Below are 18291 nucleotides of genomic sequence, written 5' to 3' on the forward strand. Positions count from 1 at the left end.
ATTTAACTCCTGTAGTTACTGCCCAGTGGTTCCCACGGGGAGGAGGAGAGGTGGGAGCGCTTGAGTGGGAAAAGAACAAGGCCTCCCAGCTCTTCCTCCAGGGGATCTCTGTGTAAAGGCAACACCACATCTGCAGAGTTGTCTGCATGGGAAGCTCCTAGGCACTGCTCCTTCCTCAACCAGGGGAGGAATGCAATCCCAGAAGGAGTTAAGCCATGTTGACTCTCTCCCTGAATTCCATGCTGCAGTACAAAGGATGGTACCATGGAGTGGTTCTCTTCAGCCCTGCCTCAAACCCTGCAGCGCCTAAGGGGTTTTGATGGGGATTAAACTGCCACATGGTTGGCATTCCTTCCCTTCTGCACAGGCAGGGGGAGAGCTGTGCAAGCAGGCACCACGATGGCGGAAATGCTGGGGAGGTTGGGGTTGGGGCTTGGTTTTGTGTCAGACTTCAGTATACTGTGACTACAGCCTGCAATCACTCAGCTGCTACAGACAGTAAGCTCTTCAGAGCACAGAGTGTCGTAGGTCTACATGGCATCTACCACCATGTGGCTCCAACCTGGCTGAGGCCTGCAGATGCTAGTTTAAAGCAAACGATGAATAATACTCGGAAGGATTTCAGAGTTGTAAACCTATTGTGTTGGTAAGTTTCAAAGACCGATATTTTCTCTTCAACACGGAAATGGACACTTTTTGCAAGTAAGAAGGCTCATACGGGACTTTGAGTCACAGTTTTTCTAGGACTCTGTAAAAGCAAGAGTTCATCGGTTTCAGAATATTTAATTAAAACTCCTCCTTCCCCCCCCCCCCCGACCAAAAACCAAACATTTGTTTAAACAATTAAACAGGCCCCTAACAGTGAACTGAAAAAACAGAACGGGAGCAACCCCTCCCTGAATGAGAAGCCTGTCATCTTTTCAGTTTTACATTCAGGATGTGCTTACTTTGCTTTTCTGTTCAATAGCTGCCAGATTTGAGAACAAAACCAAGTGTCAATAAGGTACTGTTTTGATCAGATTGCAAAATGCAGATTTGTACAGACACTCGTCAAGAGGGGATATCTGTGCCTTTTCTTCTGATATGATGAAGTTGAGTCCTTTCCTTTCGCATAGAGCTCATGTTATTTCTTTATACAGGCTTGTGGACCAGTATGCCTGTTGCTTTGAACAGGGGATCGCTTTGTCGGCTTGGAGGGGAATGAATCCTCTCATTACGCAGGGGCAACCACTGTTATAGGAGGCCAGGCGCTGCCACCCTCTGCCATGCAGTTCTGCAGTCACAGACCCACTGGGCATTCCTCCCTACCCTTAAATCTCCTCCCCAGATCCCCCATACTGCCACAAAGCAGTGCCTCTGAGAATGGAGGGTGCGGTATACAAACCATCCTTCCTCTTGCAACTGAACCACGAGTGCAGTGGAGAGATGAGGCCAGGATTCCAGACAGTGCTTGGCTGGTGGGATTAACCCTGATGTGGTGGCTAGCACTACTGCGCCTGCCAGGGCCGGCTCTAGGGTTTTTGCCGCCCCAAGCAAAAAAATTTTTGGCTACCCATGCTTTTTGTGTGTGTGCCCTTCCTCTCCCCCCGCCCCTTCCCCAAATCCCCGGCCCCGACTCCTCCCCGGGCGTGCCGCATTTCCCCCCCCCCAATTGCTTCCTGCAGCTCCCCCCCGGCCCTAGCTCACCTCTGTCCCGCCTGCTCCCCTGACCACGCCGCACCTCCGCTTCTCCCCCTTGCCTCTCAGGCGAGGGAGAGGCAGCACATTCAGGGGAGCTGGCAGGGTGGAGGGGAGCGCAGGAAGTAACGGGGGGGGCGGGTAGAGGAACCACTCCCCGTCCCAGCTCACCTCTGCTCCACCACCGCTGCCTCCCCCGAATGCGCTGCCACTAGGCTTCTCCCTCCCAGGGTTGCTGCGCCAAACAGCTATTTGGCGTGTGGCAAGCCTGGGAGGGAGAGGGGAGAAGTGTCGCGGAGGCGGAGTGGAGGTGAGCTGGGGTGATGGGGGCACATTTCTAGGGGTGGCATGGCCAGCGCCAGAATGCCGCCCCTAGAAATGTGCCGCCCCAAACACCTGCTTGTTTTGCTAGTGCCTAGAGCCGGCCCTGACGCCAGCACATCAGGAGGTCCCTGTCTCAAGCCAGGACTTGGCTGTATATCCAGACAGAAGGCTTTTGGTGGTAGGGGAAGTGCTGCCATTCAGATGATCTGTTAAAAGGAAGTCTGGCTCCACCATAGCATCTCTGGATGCTGTTAGATGGAGGCCAGGACTTCCTGCAAAAGACGAGACCTGGGTTACTTTTCTGCCCAGCCATCCTCCTCTAAAGAGAACCACTCACCAAGGTGCTCCTGGAGCACACCATGGCTGTCATTGTAACAGTTCAAAGATATATACAAACCACGTTTACAAGCAACTACGTACATGCAGGGAGAGGGCTTGCTGAATTCTGCTCTGTGGGGTGGGCAAAAAAGCCACACAGGGCACTGCTGCTGAGCTAAAGAAGAGTCCTGGTTAGCTGAGGGTGGAGTAGGTCTCCCCTGCAATCTAGGCTTCTCCCATCTACAGCAAGAGAGAGAATTACACTTGAGCAAGTCGGACACACAATAGGCAGGAGAGGGCAAAGAATGTTTCCCTTCTCTTCAATAAGGGCAGGAACAGTCTCACAGTGAGGAGATCGACATGTAAGTGCAGACAAAACATAAAATCAGTTAATGACTTGTGTAGTCAGAGGGCCAACTTAATCCCTGGTGTAACTCCCCTCATCAAGAGTTATACCAGAAAGGGATTTGGGTCATTAATCCCCTAATTAGTATTCATTTGGTATATTAAGTGGAATACACCGTCTGCTGGTTGCCTTGTGTCCAATCAACCTCAGATGCACTCACTTTCTTTGCATTTCACTTTCTGCAAAATCTGGTTTGTCAGACATGATGGGTTCTGACAAAGGAAGGAAAAACATGTCCGCAGTTTTGTTAGCTGGTGCCATATCCGCCACTGTAAAACATTTTTTGCTTTAAAAATGTAAATAATTTAAAGCTGACTTTTAAAATCAATCTAATGTGAGTCATTCTGGGATAAGTCTCCCAAGAATTCAGTTTTTCAGAACAAGCAGCTGAAGAAAGTTATAGCTGTCTCTGAATCAGTGTGTAAAGAAAGTATTAAAAAAAATGAAAATTTAAGAATATCTTTATATTTAATGAAAGACCATGCATTAATTTACGATAATCACCCTTCTCACTTAGCACAAACCAATATTTTCTAGAATATCTGCTACCAGTAAACCAACAGTGAAGCCACAAATCCAATAGGAGCAAATAATTTGAAATATGATTTCTTACTGACTGGAATTTAAAAAAAAAATAAATTCTACTTCCCTGAAGCCTATTTTAAATATATACATGCACTTCTGGCTTAGCTGGTGTGAACAGTTGTGCTTAACAATAGGAGGACTGGTTCACAGAATGCTTTGTAGCTCCTGCACTCAATATTCAAGTTGCATGCTCAATGTTTTTGATTAGATTTTCCTTTAATAAACATCCAGCAAATGTACCTGTATTAAACACTTTCGCTGTCAACACTCTCCTGTGCTAACTGCTGTTGTTTAGAATAGAAATTTAGGATAAAAGTCATCCTGTATGTAATTTCACTGACTTCAATAGAGTTTCCATCATGGATGGATTTGTCTCAGAGATTGCAGATAAAATTGTCTTATCCCTTCCTTAAAACTGTCTGCTTTTAATGCAATCTGCATTGAAGCAACAAAAGTAAATATTCACAGGCACAACAAATGAAAAGCTACTAAAGCCACATGCTGTTACGGTTTTGCTACTCTCTCCTCAGCTGCTTCATGACTGCGCCAGTATGGGTTTAAGAAGGTCATGCTAATCCCTCCTCTCCCTCCCATCTCTATTAATATTGATTAGTTTGCTGCTAGGCCAGCTCAGCCCTTGTGCAAACCACTGACCGTTGCTGCAAAAAAGAGATGAGGAACATTAAGGAAAAAATCAACCTGCACAAAAATGAGATTAAATTCTGATTTTTAAGCTACTCGAGCACAGATATATAGAGCTAAAGTTTTCTCCCCATCTTTCACTTGTTTTATGAGGCCCGGATCATGAGTTATCCTATAATTTAGCATTCACAGTTATAAGGGTATGTACCATAGTATAGTATTTAGGTCCCAATTCAGCAGAACACCTGAGCATATTCTTAAACCCCATTTAAGTCAATGGAACTTAAACACATGCTTAAATGCTTTGCTGAATTGGGGATATAGGAAACAATTTAGGACCAAATCCAGAGACCAGCAATGGCCTGACTAGGGCTGCTAGGAATATGTGTTGGAGGGGAGGGACAAAGAATCTCTCTCCCAGTCATGGAGGGGCTACAAAGCTACATGGAGGCTACTTCAACCTAATCTCTAAAGAGACGCCCCACAATCCCTTGAAGGAGAACAGGAGACTTGCCTATGAGTGGACCCTAACTCAGTTGGTACAAGAAGCTTGCGTAGCCTTCCCCCTGCTTCCCCTCTCGTGTAACTGAATCCCTCTGGTTCTGCTGCCAGAGGAACTCCCTAGCTTCAGAGATAAACTAATATTGCGTAGACTATCATGTCTCTGAACTACTGGAATTTCCCCCCCACCCCAGAACCATTAAGAGTGGTTGGTAACTCCTTAGGATACTTTGCTCAGCCCTGAAATGCATTTTATTGTATAGGGTAGCTGAATGGGAACACGTAGCATGTGGAACGTAGCTCGGCCCAAGCATTACAGCAGTGTTTGCCAATCCCATTGGATTCGATTCAGCAGCATCTCTGTGACGATAAATCCTACTGTCAAGGCGGTTTAGCTGCACCCCTGGACATACTGTACAATATCATCTGCATAATCCATTTTGCTGTTCAATCTGGCTACTCTCAATCCCGTTATTTTAAAGTTATTGATTGAAAAAAAGAATTCCTAGCTGTTTGGAGCCTGATGCAAAGCCCATTTAAGTCAACGTGGAGTCTTTCCATTGGTTTCAATAGCCTTTGGCTCAGGCCCTGGATGAGTCTGGAGACTGACATTAATGCAAATTCCCTTTGTGCACTGAGGAAAATTAAATAATGTGTATTTATAAAGAATGTGCCCGAACCTTTTGGCCAAGATGCACCGACATTAAAATCATGAACATAATATCAGGTGAGAATGAACAAGCAGATGGCTGCTGGAATCTTCACTATTAATGGTAACTAAGAGTTGGCATTTGAACAACCTGACTGTCCCTTTAAAGGGACGCATCAACTTTGTCTTATTATGCAGGTAGTCAGACTAGATAATCATAATGGTCCTTTCTGACATTAAAATCTATGAATCACACTTAAATATGTTACCTTCTATTGTTTCAAGTAGCAGTTACGATTGTTACAATTCAAAGAAATGAGGGGGAAACATTTTGGTTTTTCAGATTGTTGGGGTTCTGCATCTGACAGGACTTTGGCCCCAGAGTTTTCAGACAGGCTCAGCACCCTGGAGAGATGCCAGACTTTCCAAAGAGGGGTGACGCATTTTTCGAAACTGCTGAACTCCCAGAAGCTCACGTGCAGAGCAATGGGTTAGGTGTGAAAATGGGAGCTTTTTGACAATCTGGCCCCCCCGTTGTAGGCACTGAGGTCTTCTGAAAATCTGACTGAGCACTTTGGAGAATCTGGTCTCCTGTGTACAGTCAGTTTCACTGTTTCTCCTGCATAGTCAGTCAACCCCCAGTCCCACCCATGCTATTTGTATAGGTCTTTCACAGAGCAAAAAGGAGAGAGTTGTTTTGTTTGTGTCACTGTAAAATCACAAATTGGTATGAGAATTTTGGCGTCGGTCTAGTATTAAAAATAGGTTCAGGTACACTTTTTTGAGGGGGAGCTGACTGGATTTCAAATTGATGGCATCCCTTTGGTTGTAGCAGGACTAGCTAGTAGTATTATGTAATTATGAGAAGAAACATGCCTCCTGTGAATTCAAATCATCAGCCACCTGCAGGGGTAACACCTTTGCTGCTGCATGTTGCCTCTGCTAAGTTTCCACAGTTTGTTAGGACATTACTCGCTATGGTGAAACAAATGTACTGGACTCAAACATCACTTTTATGTTTCTGGATGCTGTACACAGTACAATGTCACTTATTTTCACATAGAAATCTTTGTGTACAGTCTGTCAGAAAACATCTGAGGGAAGGGCAGACCAGAGTGCACTTCATAGAGTTGGGTACAGTCAGGGGTTATATTAGGGAAGGTGAATGGTGAAACTTGAAATTCCAGTGGAGTTGGTTGTATTTGCTAATGTGATCAACAGTTAAATAGTTAATGATACTGCTATGAGAAATCATCAATAGGTTTCAGAGGCAATAGTTTAAATGAAACAGAGGCAGAGAATTACCAGCTCTCAAAGCTATTGTTATACAAGTGAAATGTAGCAATCTCTGGGGTGTGGAGTGTAAACTGACCAACGCACAGAACACCGCAACAACCAGGGACAGGAGAAATTTTGCCAAGTCCAACAGAGCAAATCCTTCCTCTTATTTAAAACAAACACATGCACCAAACCATGGGAACTTTACTGGCCACAAAAACTTGCTTATGGCCTTATTTATAAGGTTTTGAGTGGGGGTGGGGGGAACCACCTCCTATACAGCAAAAACTGCATTTTACTTAATTTACCACAGAAGGATGAAAGTCTGAGTCAGCCCTTCCTAGGTTCCAGTGCTTCATAGCTCTCATGATACTCACAGCACTAAGCCATCACCTCTTGCACAAGGCTACTTAGAAGGACTATCAGGATGCAGTAATAGGGAAAAGGAAAGATTTAAAGAGGGATCAAGTGAATAGGAAAGTTTAAGGGGGGATTGATGAGGCCGGCAGTCTCTTTGCTCCTGGGCTTGTTTCCTGGGCTGCAGTGATTTGGAATGGATGAACTCAGTCACTGTCAGAAACACCCTCTACTGACTCCTTTGGCCAGTTGGGTTGTTGCATTCAGAGGTCCTGGAAGATGCTATGTTCAGCCCTCTTCATCCCATCAGACGTGAGGTCTGGAGGAACCAAGTTTCAGTATAACAGAGATGGACAGTTTCTCTTTGAATAATGGATGCAGAGGAGGTTGATATGATTATGGAAATTGGATTGCTAGCCTTTCTGTGTGGAGACAAAAGGGGACAAGGTACCCTAATGAATGCAGCACTTTAGAGGAATAGATGTGGTGGCAGATCAAAGTCTGTAACTGAGCCAATAAACTGACAACTGATTTTATTATGTTAGTGCTGTCTCAAAATAACACACCCACTCAACTAGGAAAGTGATTTTATTTTCATAAATGTTATGCTATTTTTGGTGCTCAAAGTAGATTAATTTTGAGATTATAGAAGAAACATATCCTTTTATTTTCAAGACCAGAAACGCTGGACCTGATCCTATGGAGTGCTCGGTACTCCAGTTCTCATTGGCTTCAATGCAAGTGAGGGTGATCAGCACCTGCCAGGATTGCTCTGTCCCTGGCATGATTGAAAAAGAAAACAGAACAGAGCTTCACTGAAAGGATTTTCTTAGATCACGTTGTGCCTTTTGTTTCGTCTTGCTGCCAGTAAAAATATCCATGTTTGGGAACAGAGACAGGTTCCCAGCCTGAGACAAAGAATTCTGGGTGTGCAGCTGAGGCAACAATCCCTCTCTCTGGTAGGAGGCTGGTCACGATGCAGTACTGCTATGTCTAGATCACCTGACACTGACACTGGAAGGCAAGTATATGCTCTTATTGTTTCCTTGACTAAACTGTTAAGCCTTGTCTATCATCTCCACTGGTGCTAATAAACCAGGCCCTAGTGTAGACAGCCCTACTGCTCTAGCTGTTGCTTTTAGCTCCAGGACAGTTAGACATGCTCTGAGCTTTTTTACTAGTGTAAACAGTCTACAAATATCTTCTGAACCCAGGGCTGTCTATACCTGGACTCCCGCTGTTGCTATACCGCAGTGCAATGAACTGTGACTAGCATGGATAATATGTACTTAACCTATGCACTGGGATGTTGTGGGGCTTTGTTAGTAAAGGCCAAACTTTCCAAAAGTGGACATTGATTTTGGGTGCTCAAACTGTGATGCCTTAGGCAAGATTTTTGGAAATGCTGAGCACCCACACCTCTAAATGAAGACTATAGGAGCTGCAGCACTTCTGAAAATTAGGCCCAAGTCATCCCAAGCTGGGCACCCAAAAAAGAGAAACCGGGCACTCCTAACTCTAATGAAGTACCTCCGACAGAAACATCTGTAGATGGACAAAGTTCAAAAATGGCAAATATTTTACTAATAGGGATTGTCTTTCCCAAATCTGAACAGCTGGCAGATATGCTGTGGATATTATAACAGACAACATATCTTGTTTATTACTATGTCTCTGATTTCTGCGGTCCTTCAGTACACTAATGACTTAGTATGAAGACAAAGAATGAGCAGTGCTACTGAATAAACTGTACATGATTGGATGTTAATGTAGAACTGATTAAAATGCCAAAGTATCCTATCTTAGTTTCCACAAGGTTTTGTATTATACTGGGCATATCCCCAAATAATCTCTTTCAGTTATTCCAAATCCCTAGTGAGGAACTGGATGGGGATATTTCTGGGAGACTATACTTATCTGAGTCTGGAAAGCTAAAGTTTTCAGAGAGTGCATCAGAGCGAGTTTATGGTGAAAGCCATATTAGGTTGGAGCACTGAAATCAGTGGAGGCAAAATGGCCCCCAATTCTGCTGTTTACCCTGTGTAAAACATGAGTAACTCCTCCTGAAATCAATGGAATTGCTCCAGGGTAAGATTAGAATCCGACCTACTGAGACACTTTGTGGATGCCTAGCTCTGGAAGCGCTGCAGGCTTCTTGGGCTGAGCAGTTGTAGAGGATGCCATAAGTCTCCAAACATGAAAACTGATCTTAGCTCTAAATACTGGCAAGTCTTCTTAGATCCTCCATGCTATTTAACTCTGCTCAGAAAAGACCTATTCTACATAATGGTTATAATGCTGGTGGCACCTTCTCTATACCAATTCTCTCTCCATTGCTACCACTAGTAGAGCTGAACCAGTAGTAGTAGCAGCAGCAGTGGAATAGTTTAAGAAAAATGCTAGTGTAGACCTAATGAGACAGGACATAGGTTTAAATATGGAATAAACTACACACTTTTCATGATCTTTTGTCTCCTGACCTGGGAAGTTGACATGGAACCCCATGACTATGTAGCTGATCATCTGTTTACAAATACTTAGAAGAAATAAGGGTGTATTCATTAGTAATTCAAGCCTTTTTGTTCATTTTTGTATTTTTCCCCTTTATAAATATGGATGTGGAGCAGCTCTGTAATTTATTAATACTGCAATTTGACCTATTATTGGGATGGTTACTGTATGAAAATATTGATTTAGTATAAGAGGGGGCTGTCAGAAGAAACATGCAGGAAGGTTAAGAATGACTCAAGATAGCCACCCTTCTGTTTACATTTCTGGGGTGGTAAGGGACAATGCCTGAACTACTAGTTCCAAAAATTTTATCGCCTCTCCGGCCAAAGCTCAGGAATGGAGAAGAATGAATGAACTCTGGCGTTTAAAAGGATACAATCTCTTCTCTGGAGGGGGTTGGTAGCTTGGGGGAACCAGACTGAGACACGGGCACATGCTGAGAGTGTTTTAAGAAATTAGGCCTTCCTAGGTTACCATCAGGGATGGGGAGCCTTTTAGGTAAGACAGACATGCATGTAGGCAGTGGGTCATAAAATCCTTTTTTTCTCTAATGCTTTGTTCCTACTGTGAAATAAACAATACTTTTTGTTTAATGAGGACTGTCTGATCACTGTAGCCCACTGGTCACAGACGCCCAAAAGGAAGAACCACAGGTACTCCAACTCAGTTGGACCTGCAGGGTAAGAACCATAGACACAGAGAGTACTGTAGCCCAGGGCCTAGTGGGAGAATTTCAGGTCTAACATCTGAGGAGGTGCACTCAGAGAGGCCAGAAAGGATACTGAGCTGCAGCTAGCCCTGCGACTGTGACACCTGCTGCTTTACAATTGGCACTGCTGTGTGATATTTTCAATACCTGTATGGTTGAGACTGCAGACACAGTTTAGTTGTCATTTTGCCTCTTTGAACAATCTCATTCTTCTCCCCGTATGTTCTCACTGATTTTCAACAAGATTATGAAGCACCAGAAGTCCCTCTTTCCCTTCAAAACTTTTGAAAATAGGGAATTAGGACAGAAAAAGAGCATACTGGTGAACAAATGAGACTGTGGGCAGAAAAACACCAGACTAAGAGCAGCAGCCTAGGACTGCATATATTTTTCCCCTACAGAGAATGTTGAAGATATCTGAAAGGAGATAGGAGAAACTGGCACAAAAAGGTGCACTCAGAACCAGTTTAGAGTAGGAATATACTGTTTCAGTTCCAAAACAGTGAAGCCAGTGCTGTTCCTACCTGTCTGACGGGAGGAGCCTCCACTATCTCCCTCACCACCTGTTCGGTGTCAGATTTCCTTTGGTTTTACTGCTGTCAGTTGGCCAATCTAGCTGCAGAAGAGTCAGTTGGAGTCCATTCTCTCCTGTGCATCATCAACAAAACAGCCAGCTAAGTTCTGATTCCAATATCTTTATTGCTGCTTATGAGGTTGTACAAATCAGAAAGAGTACAGCTTGAATTTCATACACCAGGGTGAGCTCAGTTCTATACAGTGAGAAATCTTACTGTTAAAGTGGGAAAATCTGCTGTGGAAGCCAATTGACAGTGAATAAACATACACCCCCACTAAGAGGTCATTTTCCCCTGACCATAACCATGTTAAAAACAGAACTAATAATATCATTATACTACTTTTGGAGAGAGACAGAGCATTAAAAATGGGAAAATTTCATAAGAAAATTTGACTTTTTCTGTCAAATTCTGAATTCAAAACATTGACCAGGTTTATGAAAATACATACAGTATGTTTAAAATTAATATTCCTCTTAAAAGATCCCCAAACAGTGGAAAGTATGGAATATGCAAAGTATCAGAGGGGTAGCTGTATTAGTCTGTATCCACAAAAACAAGGAGGACAACTTTGCATCTGAAGAAGATGGGAGTTTTACCCACAAAAGCTTATGCCCAAATAAAATTGTTAGTCTTTAAGGTGCCACCGGACTCCTCAATGGAATATGCAGTTAATCTCACCCGAACAATCTTAATTCTGCTCTGTACTGCTAACTTGCTATCCTTTCATATGATCTTTGTAAAATGTTGTCCTTTTTGAACAAGGACTTTTCTGAATGGATTTTTGAGTAAATTTTAACTTCCTTAACTTTAATAAATCTACAGCACATGGTTACAGCCAATTTACACTTGGAAAAGCCGCTGTACTTTTACAGTTTCTGTGTTGAGAGTAACTATTTATTTCAAAGGACTGGGGTGTGAGTTTTGTTTTTCATGTCTTCAGTGTGGTCCTCTGTCAGCACACTAATCTCTACAAGCCCTTACTTTAAAGGACTTTTGAGATTTGGGTTTAGGAAATTTTAATTCCTAGATATGCTAGCTTTTGGTTCAAATAACATTCTTGTAATCTGGTGACATGCATACTTTTCAAGAATAACTGTTCTCAATAATTGATTCAGAAAATAGTAAAATATGCAGTTTTTCTGTACACTACAGATCAAAAAGGGCAGAAATCCTATGATAGTAAATATAAATAATTTATACATTTAATGAAGGCTTGGGCCTCAATTCTGTGGGTGGAGCTTTGAACCTGCATGGAGCCCTACTGAGGTTATTGGATGTCACAATCACTGTATGGTTAACAAGAAGGTGTTCTAGAAAGATGCATTCTTACTTCATGGGGTCATTGCTTAAATTATCCCAAGTTTCAATCTCAACGGATAACACTACCTCTACACTTCATTCTGAAAGTAGTGACGCGGGGCCATGTTAGTTATCTGAGTAATCCTAACTGTGCAATGCCATGCTTTTCTTGTGCTTTGTCTAGACTGGGAAAATTTACCAAAAAATAAAAACAAAAAAACCCAATCCCCCTGGTTCTACTGACTTAGTGAGAATGGATTTGTTAATTTTCCTTGTATAGACACAGCCTTAACATGTGTGTTCAAGAATCCTACTTTGATTTCAAGGCATGGCAGAGTTTTGGTAGTTTACCTAAAGAGTGAGGTTCTTTCAAATCATTTCTTAAAAGATTACAGTTGAGTCTGCTCAATCTGAACAGGTGCTCAGATCCCTATTAGCAACGTGTTTGGCCTTGTATTACACACGATGAGAGCCACAAACATGTTTCTCTCTGACTTTCCATGCCATGCACATCAGGTAAATTCCTTTCCTGGGGCATTCCTTACATTTCAAAAATATCTGGAAGTCACTCTATGCCTGGGAAGTATTTAGAAAGAAACAGAGCTGTCTGCCTGGGGACTTTACTGGGGTGTCAGAGGCAGACAGAGAAGGGCTTGATAATCACTGCTGAAGCACCACAGCACATTTTCTACTGTTCTCCTTGCTCCCCCTGTGTCTATTATCTATTCCTTTTCTCCCCATCTCACTCCGAGTCTCCCTTCCCCTCAGTCCTAGCCTCAGCTCCCTCCATCGTCCACCCCCACCTCTCTACCCTCAGCTCCCCCCTCCCCTCCACCTAGCCTCAGCTCCCCCCATTGTCCACCCGCTTTCCCCCACCTCCCCCTCCTCTCTACCCTCAGCTCCCTCTTCCCCTCCGTCCTAGCCCCAGCTCCCCCCATCGTCCACCCCGCTTTCCCCCACCTCCCCCCTGCTCTCTACCCTCCGCTCCCTCTTAGCCCCGGCTCCCTCCTATTTTCCCCCGCTCATCCCTCTTCCTCTCTACCCCTCGTTTCCCCGCCTTTCCCTCAGCTCACCCTCACCCCCACGGCGCCCCGCCCACTCTCTGCTCTGTCCCCACTCCCCTGCCTTCCACCCCGCCTCTCCACCTCCCGCCTCTCGCTTCCCTTCTCAGCCCCCCTCCCGCTGCACGTGACCCTGGGGGCGGGGGCGCGCGCGCGCGCTGCTGCACCTGTCAGTCAGCGCGTCACTTCCGCCAGTCGCTGCTGCCGCCGCCGCTGCTAATCCGTTGGGGACCCTACTAGCTCAGGAGCTCCAGCTACGGAGGGGCCCGCGGGTCAGATTGTGTCGGGGCCGGGCTGCTGCTTCGTGCTCGGCAGCAGCTGCAGCTGTGGAAGGAGGAAAATCCGAGGAAAGCGGCGGGGCCCACACCGGACCCCGGGGTAGAAAGAGGCGGAGGAACCTGCTGCTGCTGCTGCTGAAAACGGCGGGGAGGGAAAGTCATCACCTGGCAACGGTGAGGGGACTGGCACCGCGCATGCGCCACGGACAGGGTCTGAGGGGAGGGGGGCTGTGGGGGAGTCAGACTGGGGTGGGGGAGAGAAGTGGGGGGAGGGGTAGAATCGAGTTCTGTTTGGAACCTGCCCGAGGAGCTGCTCAGGGCCACGGCCTGTTATAACATCGACCACATCTGCGGGGGGGGGGGGGTTGAAATGCAGCTTCTTTACCCTTTGGCCCTTGTGGTGGGAAGTTCTGCTGAGCTTCAGGCGCCTTCTGGAAGCAGCCCGTTGGGGACATGTAACTTCCGTCTTTCTCACTGCTCTTTTTTTCTCAGCCAAGGTTACAGAAGTGCGGGGTGGTGCCTAGGACTGTTTGAGGCTTGGCCTCTGGGAGAAGAAAGAGGATTTAAGTTGTGTTCCTGGAGTTGGATGTGTGAACCTGCTGTTTGTTTTGCTTTGGGACTTCTCTTTCCCTAGTCACAGGGTACAGCCTTCATACTTCAAGCCAGCAGAGGCTTCTTGCCTTCTTCACCATAACAGCCTTCTGAGCTTGATGCCTCCATCCCACAACAGATCAGCCTTATGCCCCTGTGAAGGAACTTAGGTTGCATTTGAGTTCAAAACTAGGCAAATCAGGGACTTACACTGATGAAGTTGGTACTGGATAGATTTGGGCTCTGTGGCTGTAGTGTCTAAGTCTTCTATGGGCTCTGAGGCTTCATCAGCACTGAGAATATTGTTTTGGAGATTTGTCTTTTAGTCTGATGCTAAATTCAGCTTCGAAGGAACATGTCAGTGTGGGTCCTTTATTGGTACTGAGAGCTCCCTAGGGAGTTAAACTTATTACTAAGGCCTGGTTAAAAATTAGATTAACCTACCTGTGTTGCTTAGGCCTGTAAAGAAGTTTCTCACCCTGACCGCTGTATTTAGGTTGACCTAACTCTTGGTGCAGATGCGGCTAAGTCAGTGGAAGAATTCTTTTATAGACCTAGCTACTGCCTCTTGGAGAGATGGATTAACTACACTGATAGAAAAACCCCTTCTGTCAATGTAGGAAGCATCTACACTATGATATAGCATCACAGCTGCAGCACTGTAGCTGATTCATTGTAGTATCTGTGGTGTAGATGTGCCCCAAGTAGGCGCATCGTGGCACCAAAGTGCTGTGTTCCTTTTGAAATGAGTTGATATTCGTGGCCCCTCAATGCTAGCATGTTCCTCTATGATAGGGAAGTCAGCGCTGCAACATAAAGCTGTTGGTGCAAGGTCATCTTTATTGCAGTTTCCTCAGCCTCTGGGGGAAAAGCACATTGTTTTGAAAATATTTTGATGCTGCTGGTAAGCACAAGGGAAAGAGAGTGAAGTAGCTGGAAATTAAATATACTACAATAAATGATCGAGATTTGTTTAGTACTACTGTTCCTTGGCTATGTTTCAGCCCCTTCTGTGTATGGAAAGTGAAACTGAACTTATTAAAGCTAGTTGTTAAGTTTTACTTTATATTTCTGAGAAGTACTCAAGGATGGAACATATGACAAAAAATTGAAGGGCATCCAAACACTTGTAAACTTTAAACAGGATGATTTTTAGAGCAATTAAGGTGCAGTAGCACCTCTGTAGGAAAGGTAGGAAGGTGAGGATTCATAGATATTTAGGTCAGAAGGGACCATTATGATCATCTAGTCTGACCTCCTGGCACAACGCAGGCCACAGAATTTCACCCACCACTCCTACAAAAAAAACCTCACACCGATATCTGTGCTATTGAAGTCCTCAAATCGTAGTTTAAAGACTTCAAGGAGCAGAGAATCCTCCAGCAAGCATAGCAGACCCCTACAGCAAATTTTCCATGAAAGGTAGGCATATGTGCCAATACTCGGAAAGAAAGCAAATAGCTTTTTGTCATTTGGAATATGGGGAATTCTTGTCTATTTAGCTACTTAATATTTTCTAGTCTGGTTGTCTTTAGATACCCAGTAATTACTGTTTTTACTTTTGGTTGCACATCAATATTTTTGATAATACCAAGATTCTCATGCTGACTGTGAATGACAGATTAGACATTCTGGTCCACCTGCTTGTATCTTTACTAAGATTTTGGTGGATTTCAATAAGTATATTTAACAAATCCTCAGACACCCTAATTTAAGGATGCATTGTTTCTTGTTAGGCCAAGTCCCTTTCTGATATCAAGCAGGAAGATTTACTTCTCCCTTCATTAATATTTTGAAAAAGAGAAGTAGCAAAGCTCTGGCGTATGAAAGTATCTTCCTTACCCATCTCTGGAAAGTTTGCTTAGTCTTTTATAGGAATAGCAATAAATGGAGCATGGCCTGAATAGTTTTCTGGTGTCTGGCAGGGGAGATAATTTTAAAATAAACTAAAACGCAGGGTCTGAAGCCCTCTGGATTTTGTACCTACCAATCTTGGCAAGTCTTTCCAAAACAAAAGGCATTAGCCAAAGTCTTGGATTTTTTTAAAGGCATCTGAAGACTTCCGTTAAGATGTTTTGGTGATATTGAATCCCTAATCTGCTTAAACAAGTTTTATGTAGAATAATGCTGAAAATTGTGATGTGTACCTTTTGGAAATGCATAGTTCTGAGAGGAAGGTCAGTGGCATGATGCCCAGGAGCACTGAGATAACTTGTGCTGGCTTGCCTGCTTATAAGCACAAATGGTGCAACTGATATGTTTTGTTTTTCAGGATCTTACACTATTCACTGTACATCAGAAATAGGAGAAGACGGATATTTGAAATATGGCTTATTAAAGAACCTTAAGTTATTGGAGAATTCTGCAGCAGATTTTAGTGAATTCTGTGACAACCATTTCAGCAGAAAATATACAGTGTAAACCACTCTCTAGTTTTACACTGTAATAGTCATTGTTAAATGAAAAAAATCTAGGATTCATCCTGACTTAAAAATGTCATTTACATAAGTATTTTTGTCCCCTCAATACTCTGGGCTGTGCAACAATGATAGAAACAGAAATGTAAAAAAACCCTACATTTCACAGTGGAAGTACTGAAAAGATAAGAAGCTATCCATCCTGCCAAAAACAGATATTTGACATTTAAATGGGGATTCTTCGTGTCTTTGACATGAGTGCAAGCTGTACTAGTCAGGCAAAAAGTGATTTGTATTCTTTCATAATATCTGTTTTAAGTAAATGACTTCCCTGAAAATCTAAGCTTCACACCCCCTTTTAAGGCAATCTAGGAAAAAATAATGAAAATTCATTAGAACAGACAGAAAATCTGTTCCTCCACTCTTGACACGATTGCAAGAATAGAAGTAACATATACTATAGTCTCATGAAATAAAGTTTTACATATCCTGGACAAGTGAATGAGTGGAGTTTGTGTTTGTTATAGAAAACAAAGTGGAAGAAGTATGCCTTGCACTTGGAACAGAAGGTGGGAAGGCTTGATGATCCTTAGTTCCTTTGACAGGTTTCAGAGTAGCAGCTGTGTTAGTCTGTATTCACAAAAAGAAAAGGAGTACTTGCGGCACCTTAGAGACTAACCAATTTATTTGAGCATAAGCTTTCGTGAAGTGAGCTGTAGCTCACGAAAGCTTATGCTCAAATAAATTTGTTAGTCTCTAAGGTGCCACAAGTACTCCTTTTCTTTTTAGTTCCTTTGGGTGTTCATCCTCTTTGAATACACAACCTTTTGAAGATGTGCTACCTTTGGGTCACAAGCCTCCTCCTGAGGCTCATTGAAAGGGCAGTGCAAACTCCCACGCTGTGGGTGGATAGAATTTTTCAAAATTGGAGGTGTGAAAGGAGCGTGAGTCTGGTAATCCTTTTTCTGAAAAAGAAGTTGTGGATGTGAAGAAGAGAGATCTGTATGGAATGACAAACTGCTTAAATTCTACACATAACACCAAATAACCTTGCTGCTGGCCAAACACCTGGCTAAAAGAAATAATTAGTAACTCACTATTGGAGGGTGAGAGAAATTATTTTTTGCAAGGCTGCTAAATGTTTAGATTGTGAGGAAGGAAAGTGATGTTAACTTTGAAAGAATGGGTGTACCGTTCTAGAGCCAGTTATGTTTTTGCTGGCTACTCTAGGGATGGATGCTGTTCTTTAGAAACTTTTTTTATTTAATGCTTATGCAAGCCTTCTGAACAGTTGATATTCCCCTCTACTCACATGCCTTTTTTTTTTTTTTTTTTTGAGGAATGTGAAGGGATATGGTGGGGGTTGGTTTTTTTTGTATGCCGTTCCAATAGTGATCTGCTGAATAATCTGTTCTTTAATTTTTCATGCTGAAGTTGGATTCCAACCTAGAATCTAAGTATTCTTTCACTTTGTGAGAAGCTAGCTAACCTTTTGCAACCCCTCTTTGTGCCTGTTTCTCACTGAACATGTCTTTCTGCACATTTCAACACATTTTCTTTAAAAAGAATGGTATAGTGTATTCCTTGGTAGAATTAGGGATTAGTTTTGATTTCTGGAATATATTCGTGGTCTGTTGTTGGTAATTGAATCGGAGTTGACCAGACTTTCACAATGCTCTGAGAATACATACAGATCAAATCACAGATTTATTTTTCAGTGCAACTTCTATTATATATTTTCTTTGGACTGTAGTTAGAATATAGTTTCTACAATACTGTATGTCAGTTTCATAAAGAGATAAATGCATTAGAAACTGGGTACAATGAGTACATCTTTTATTTTCAGTATGTGGGTGGAGCAGTGTAATGTTAGAAATGTACAATATGTTGTAGTTGTATCTAGGTCTGCCTTCTGGCTGTAGCCAAATAAGGAGTGTTATTGTGATATGGCAGTTAATAGCTATTCTCTTCTTAATTTATGATCCCTCACCTGTGTATGCATAAAGTGTTCTAATATCTTATTTGGGTATTCTGGATATTTGTCTTAAGTACAATATATGTTTTGGAAGGGAGAAAAATTGAATTTAAACTATAATTATTGCATCACATT

At 43.3% G+C, this 18291-nt stretch overlaps 1 protein-coding gene across 2 annotated transcripts in view; it reads left to right on the plus strand.

The window, feature by feature from the left end:
* The first annotated feature begins 13086 nt into the window (after positions 1-13086).
* FAM13B (family with sequence similarity 13 member B) overlaps positions 13087-18291 on the plus strand; it is a 77868-nt gene continuing 72663 nt past the window's right edge. For both annotated transcript variants that reach the window (XM_077823720.1, XM_077823721.1), the window contains exon 1: positions 13087-13347. The gene's annotated coding sequence lies outside the window, so the exon portion shown is untranslated. The remainder of the gene's footprint in view (positions 13348-18291) is intronic.

The sequence above is a fragment of the Eretmochelys imbricata genome, chromosome 8 (genome assembly GCF_965152235.1).
Source record: "Eretmochelys imbricata isolate rEreImb1 chromosome 8, rEreImb1.hap1, whole genome shotgun sequence".
In the NCBI taxonomy this organism is placed as follows: Eukaryota; Metazoa; Chordata; order Testudines; family Cheloniidae; genus Eretmochelys; species Eretmochelys imbricata.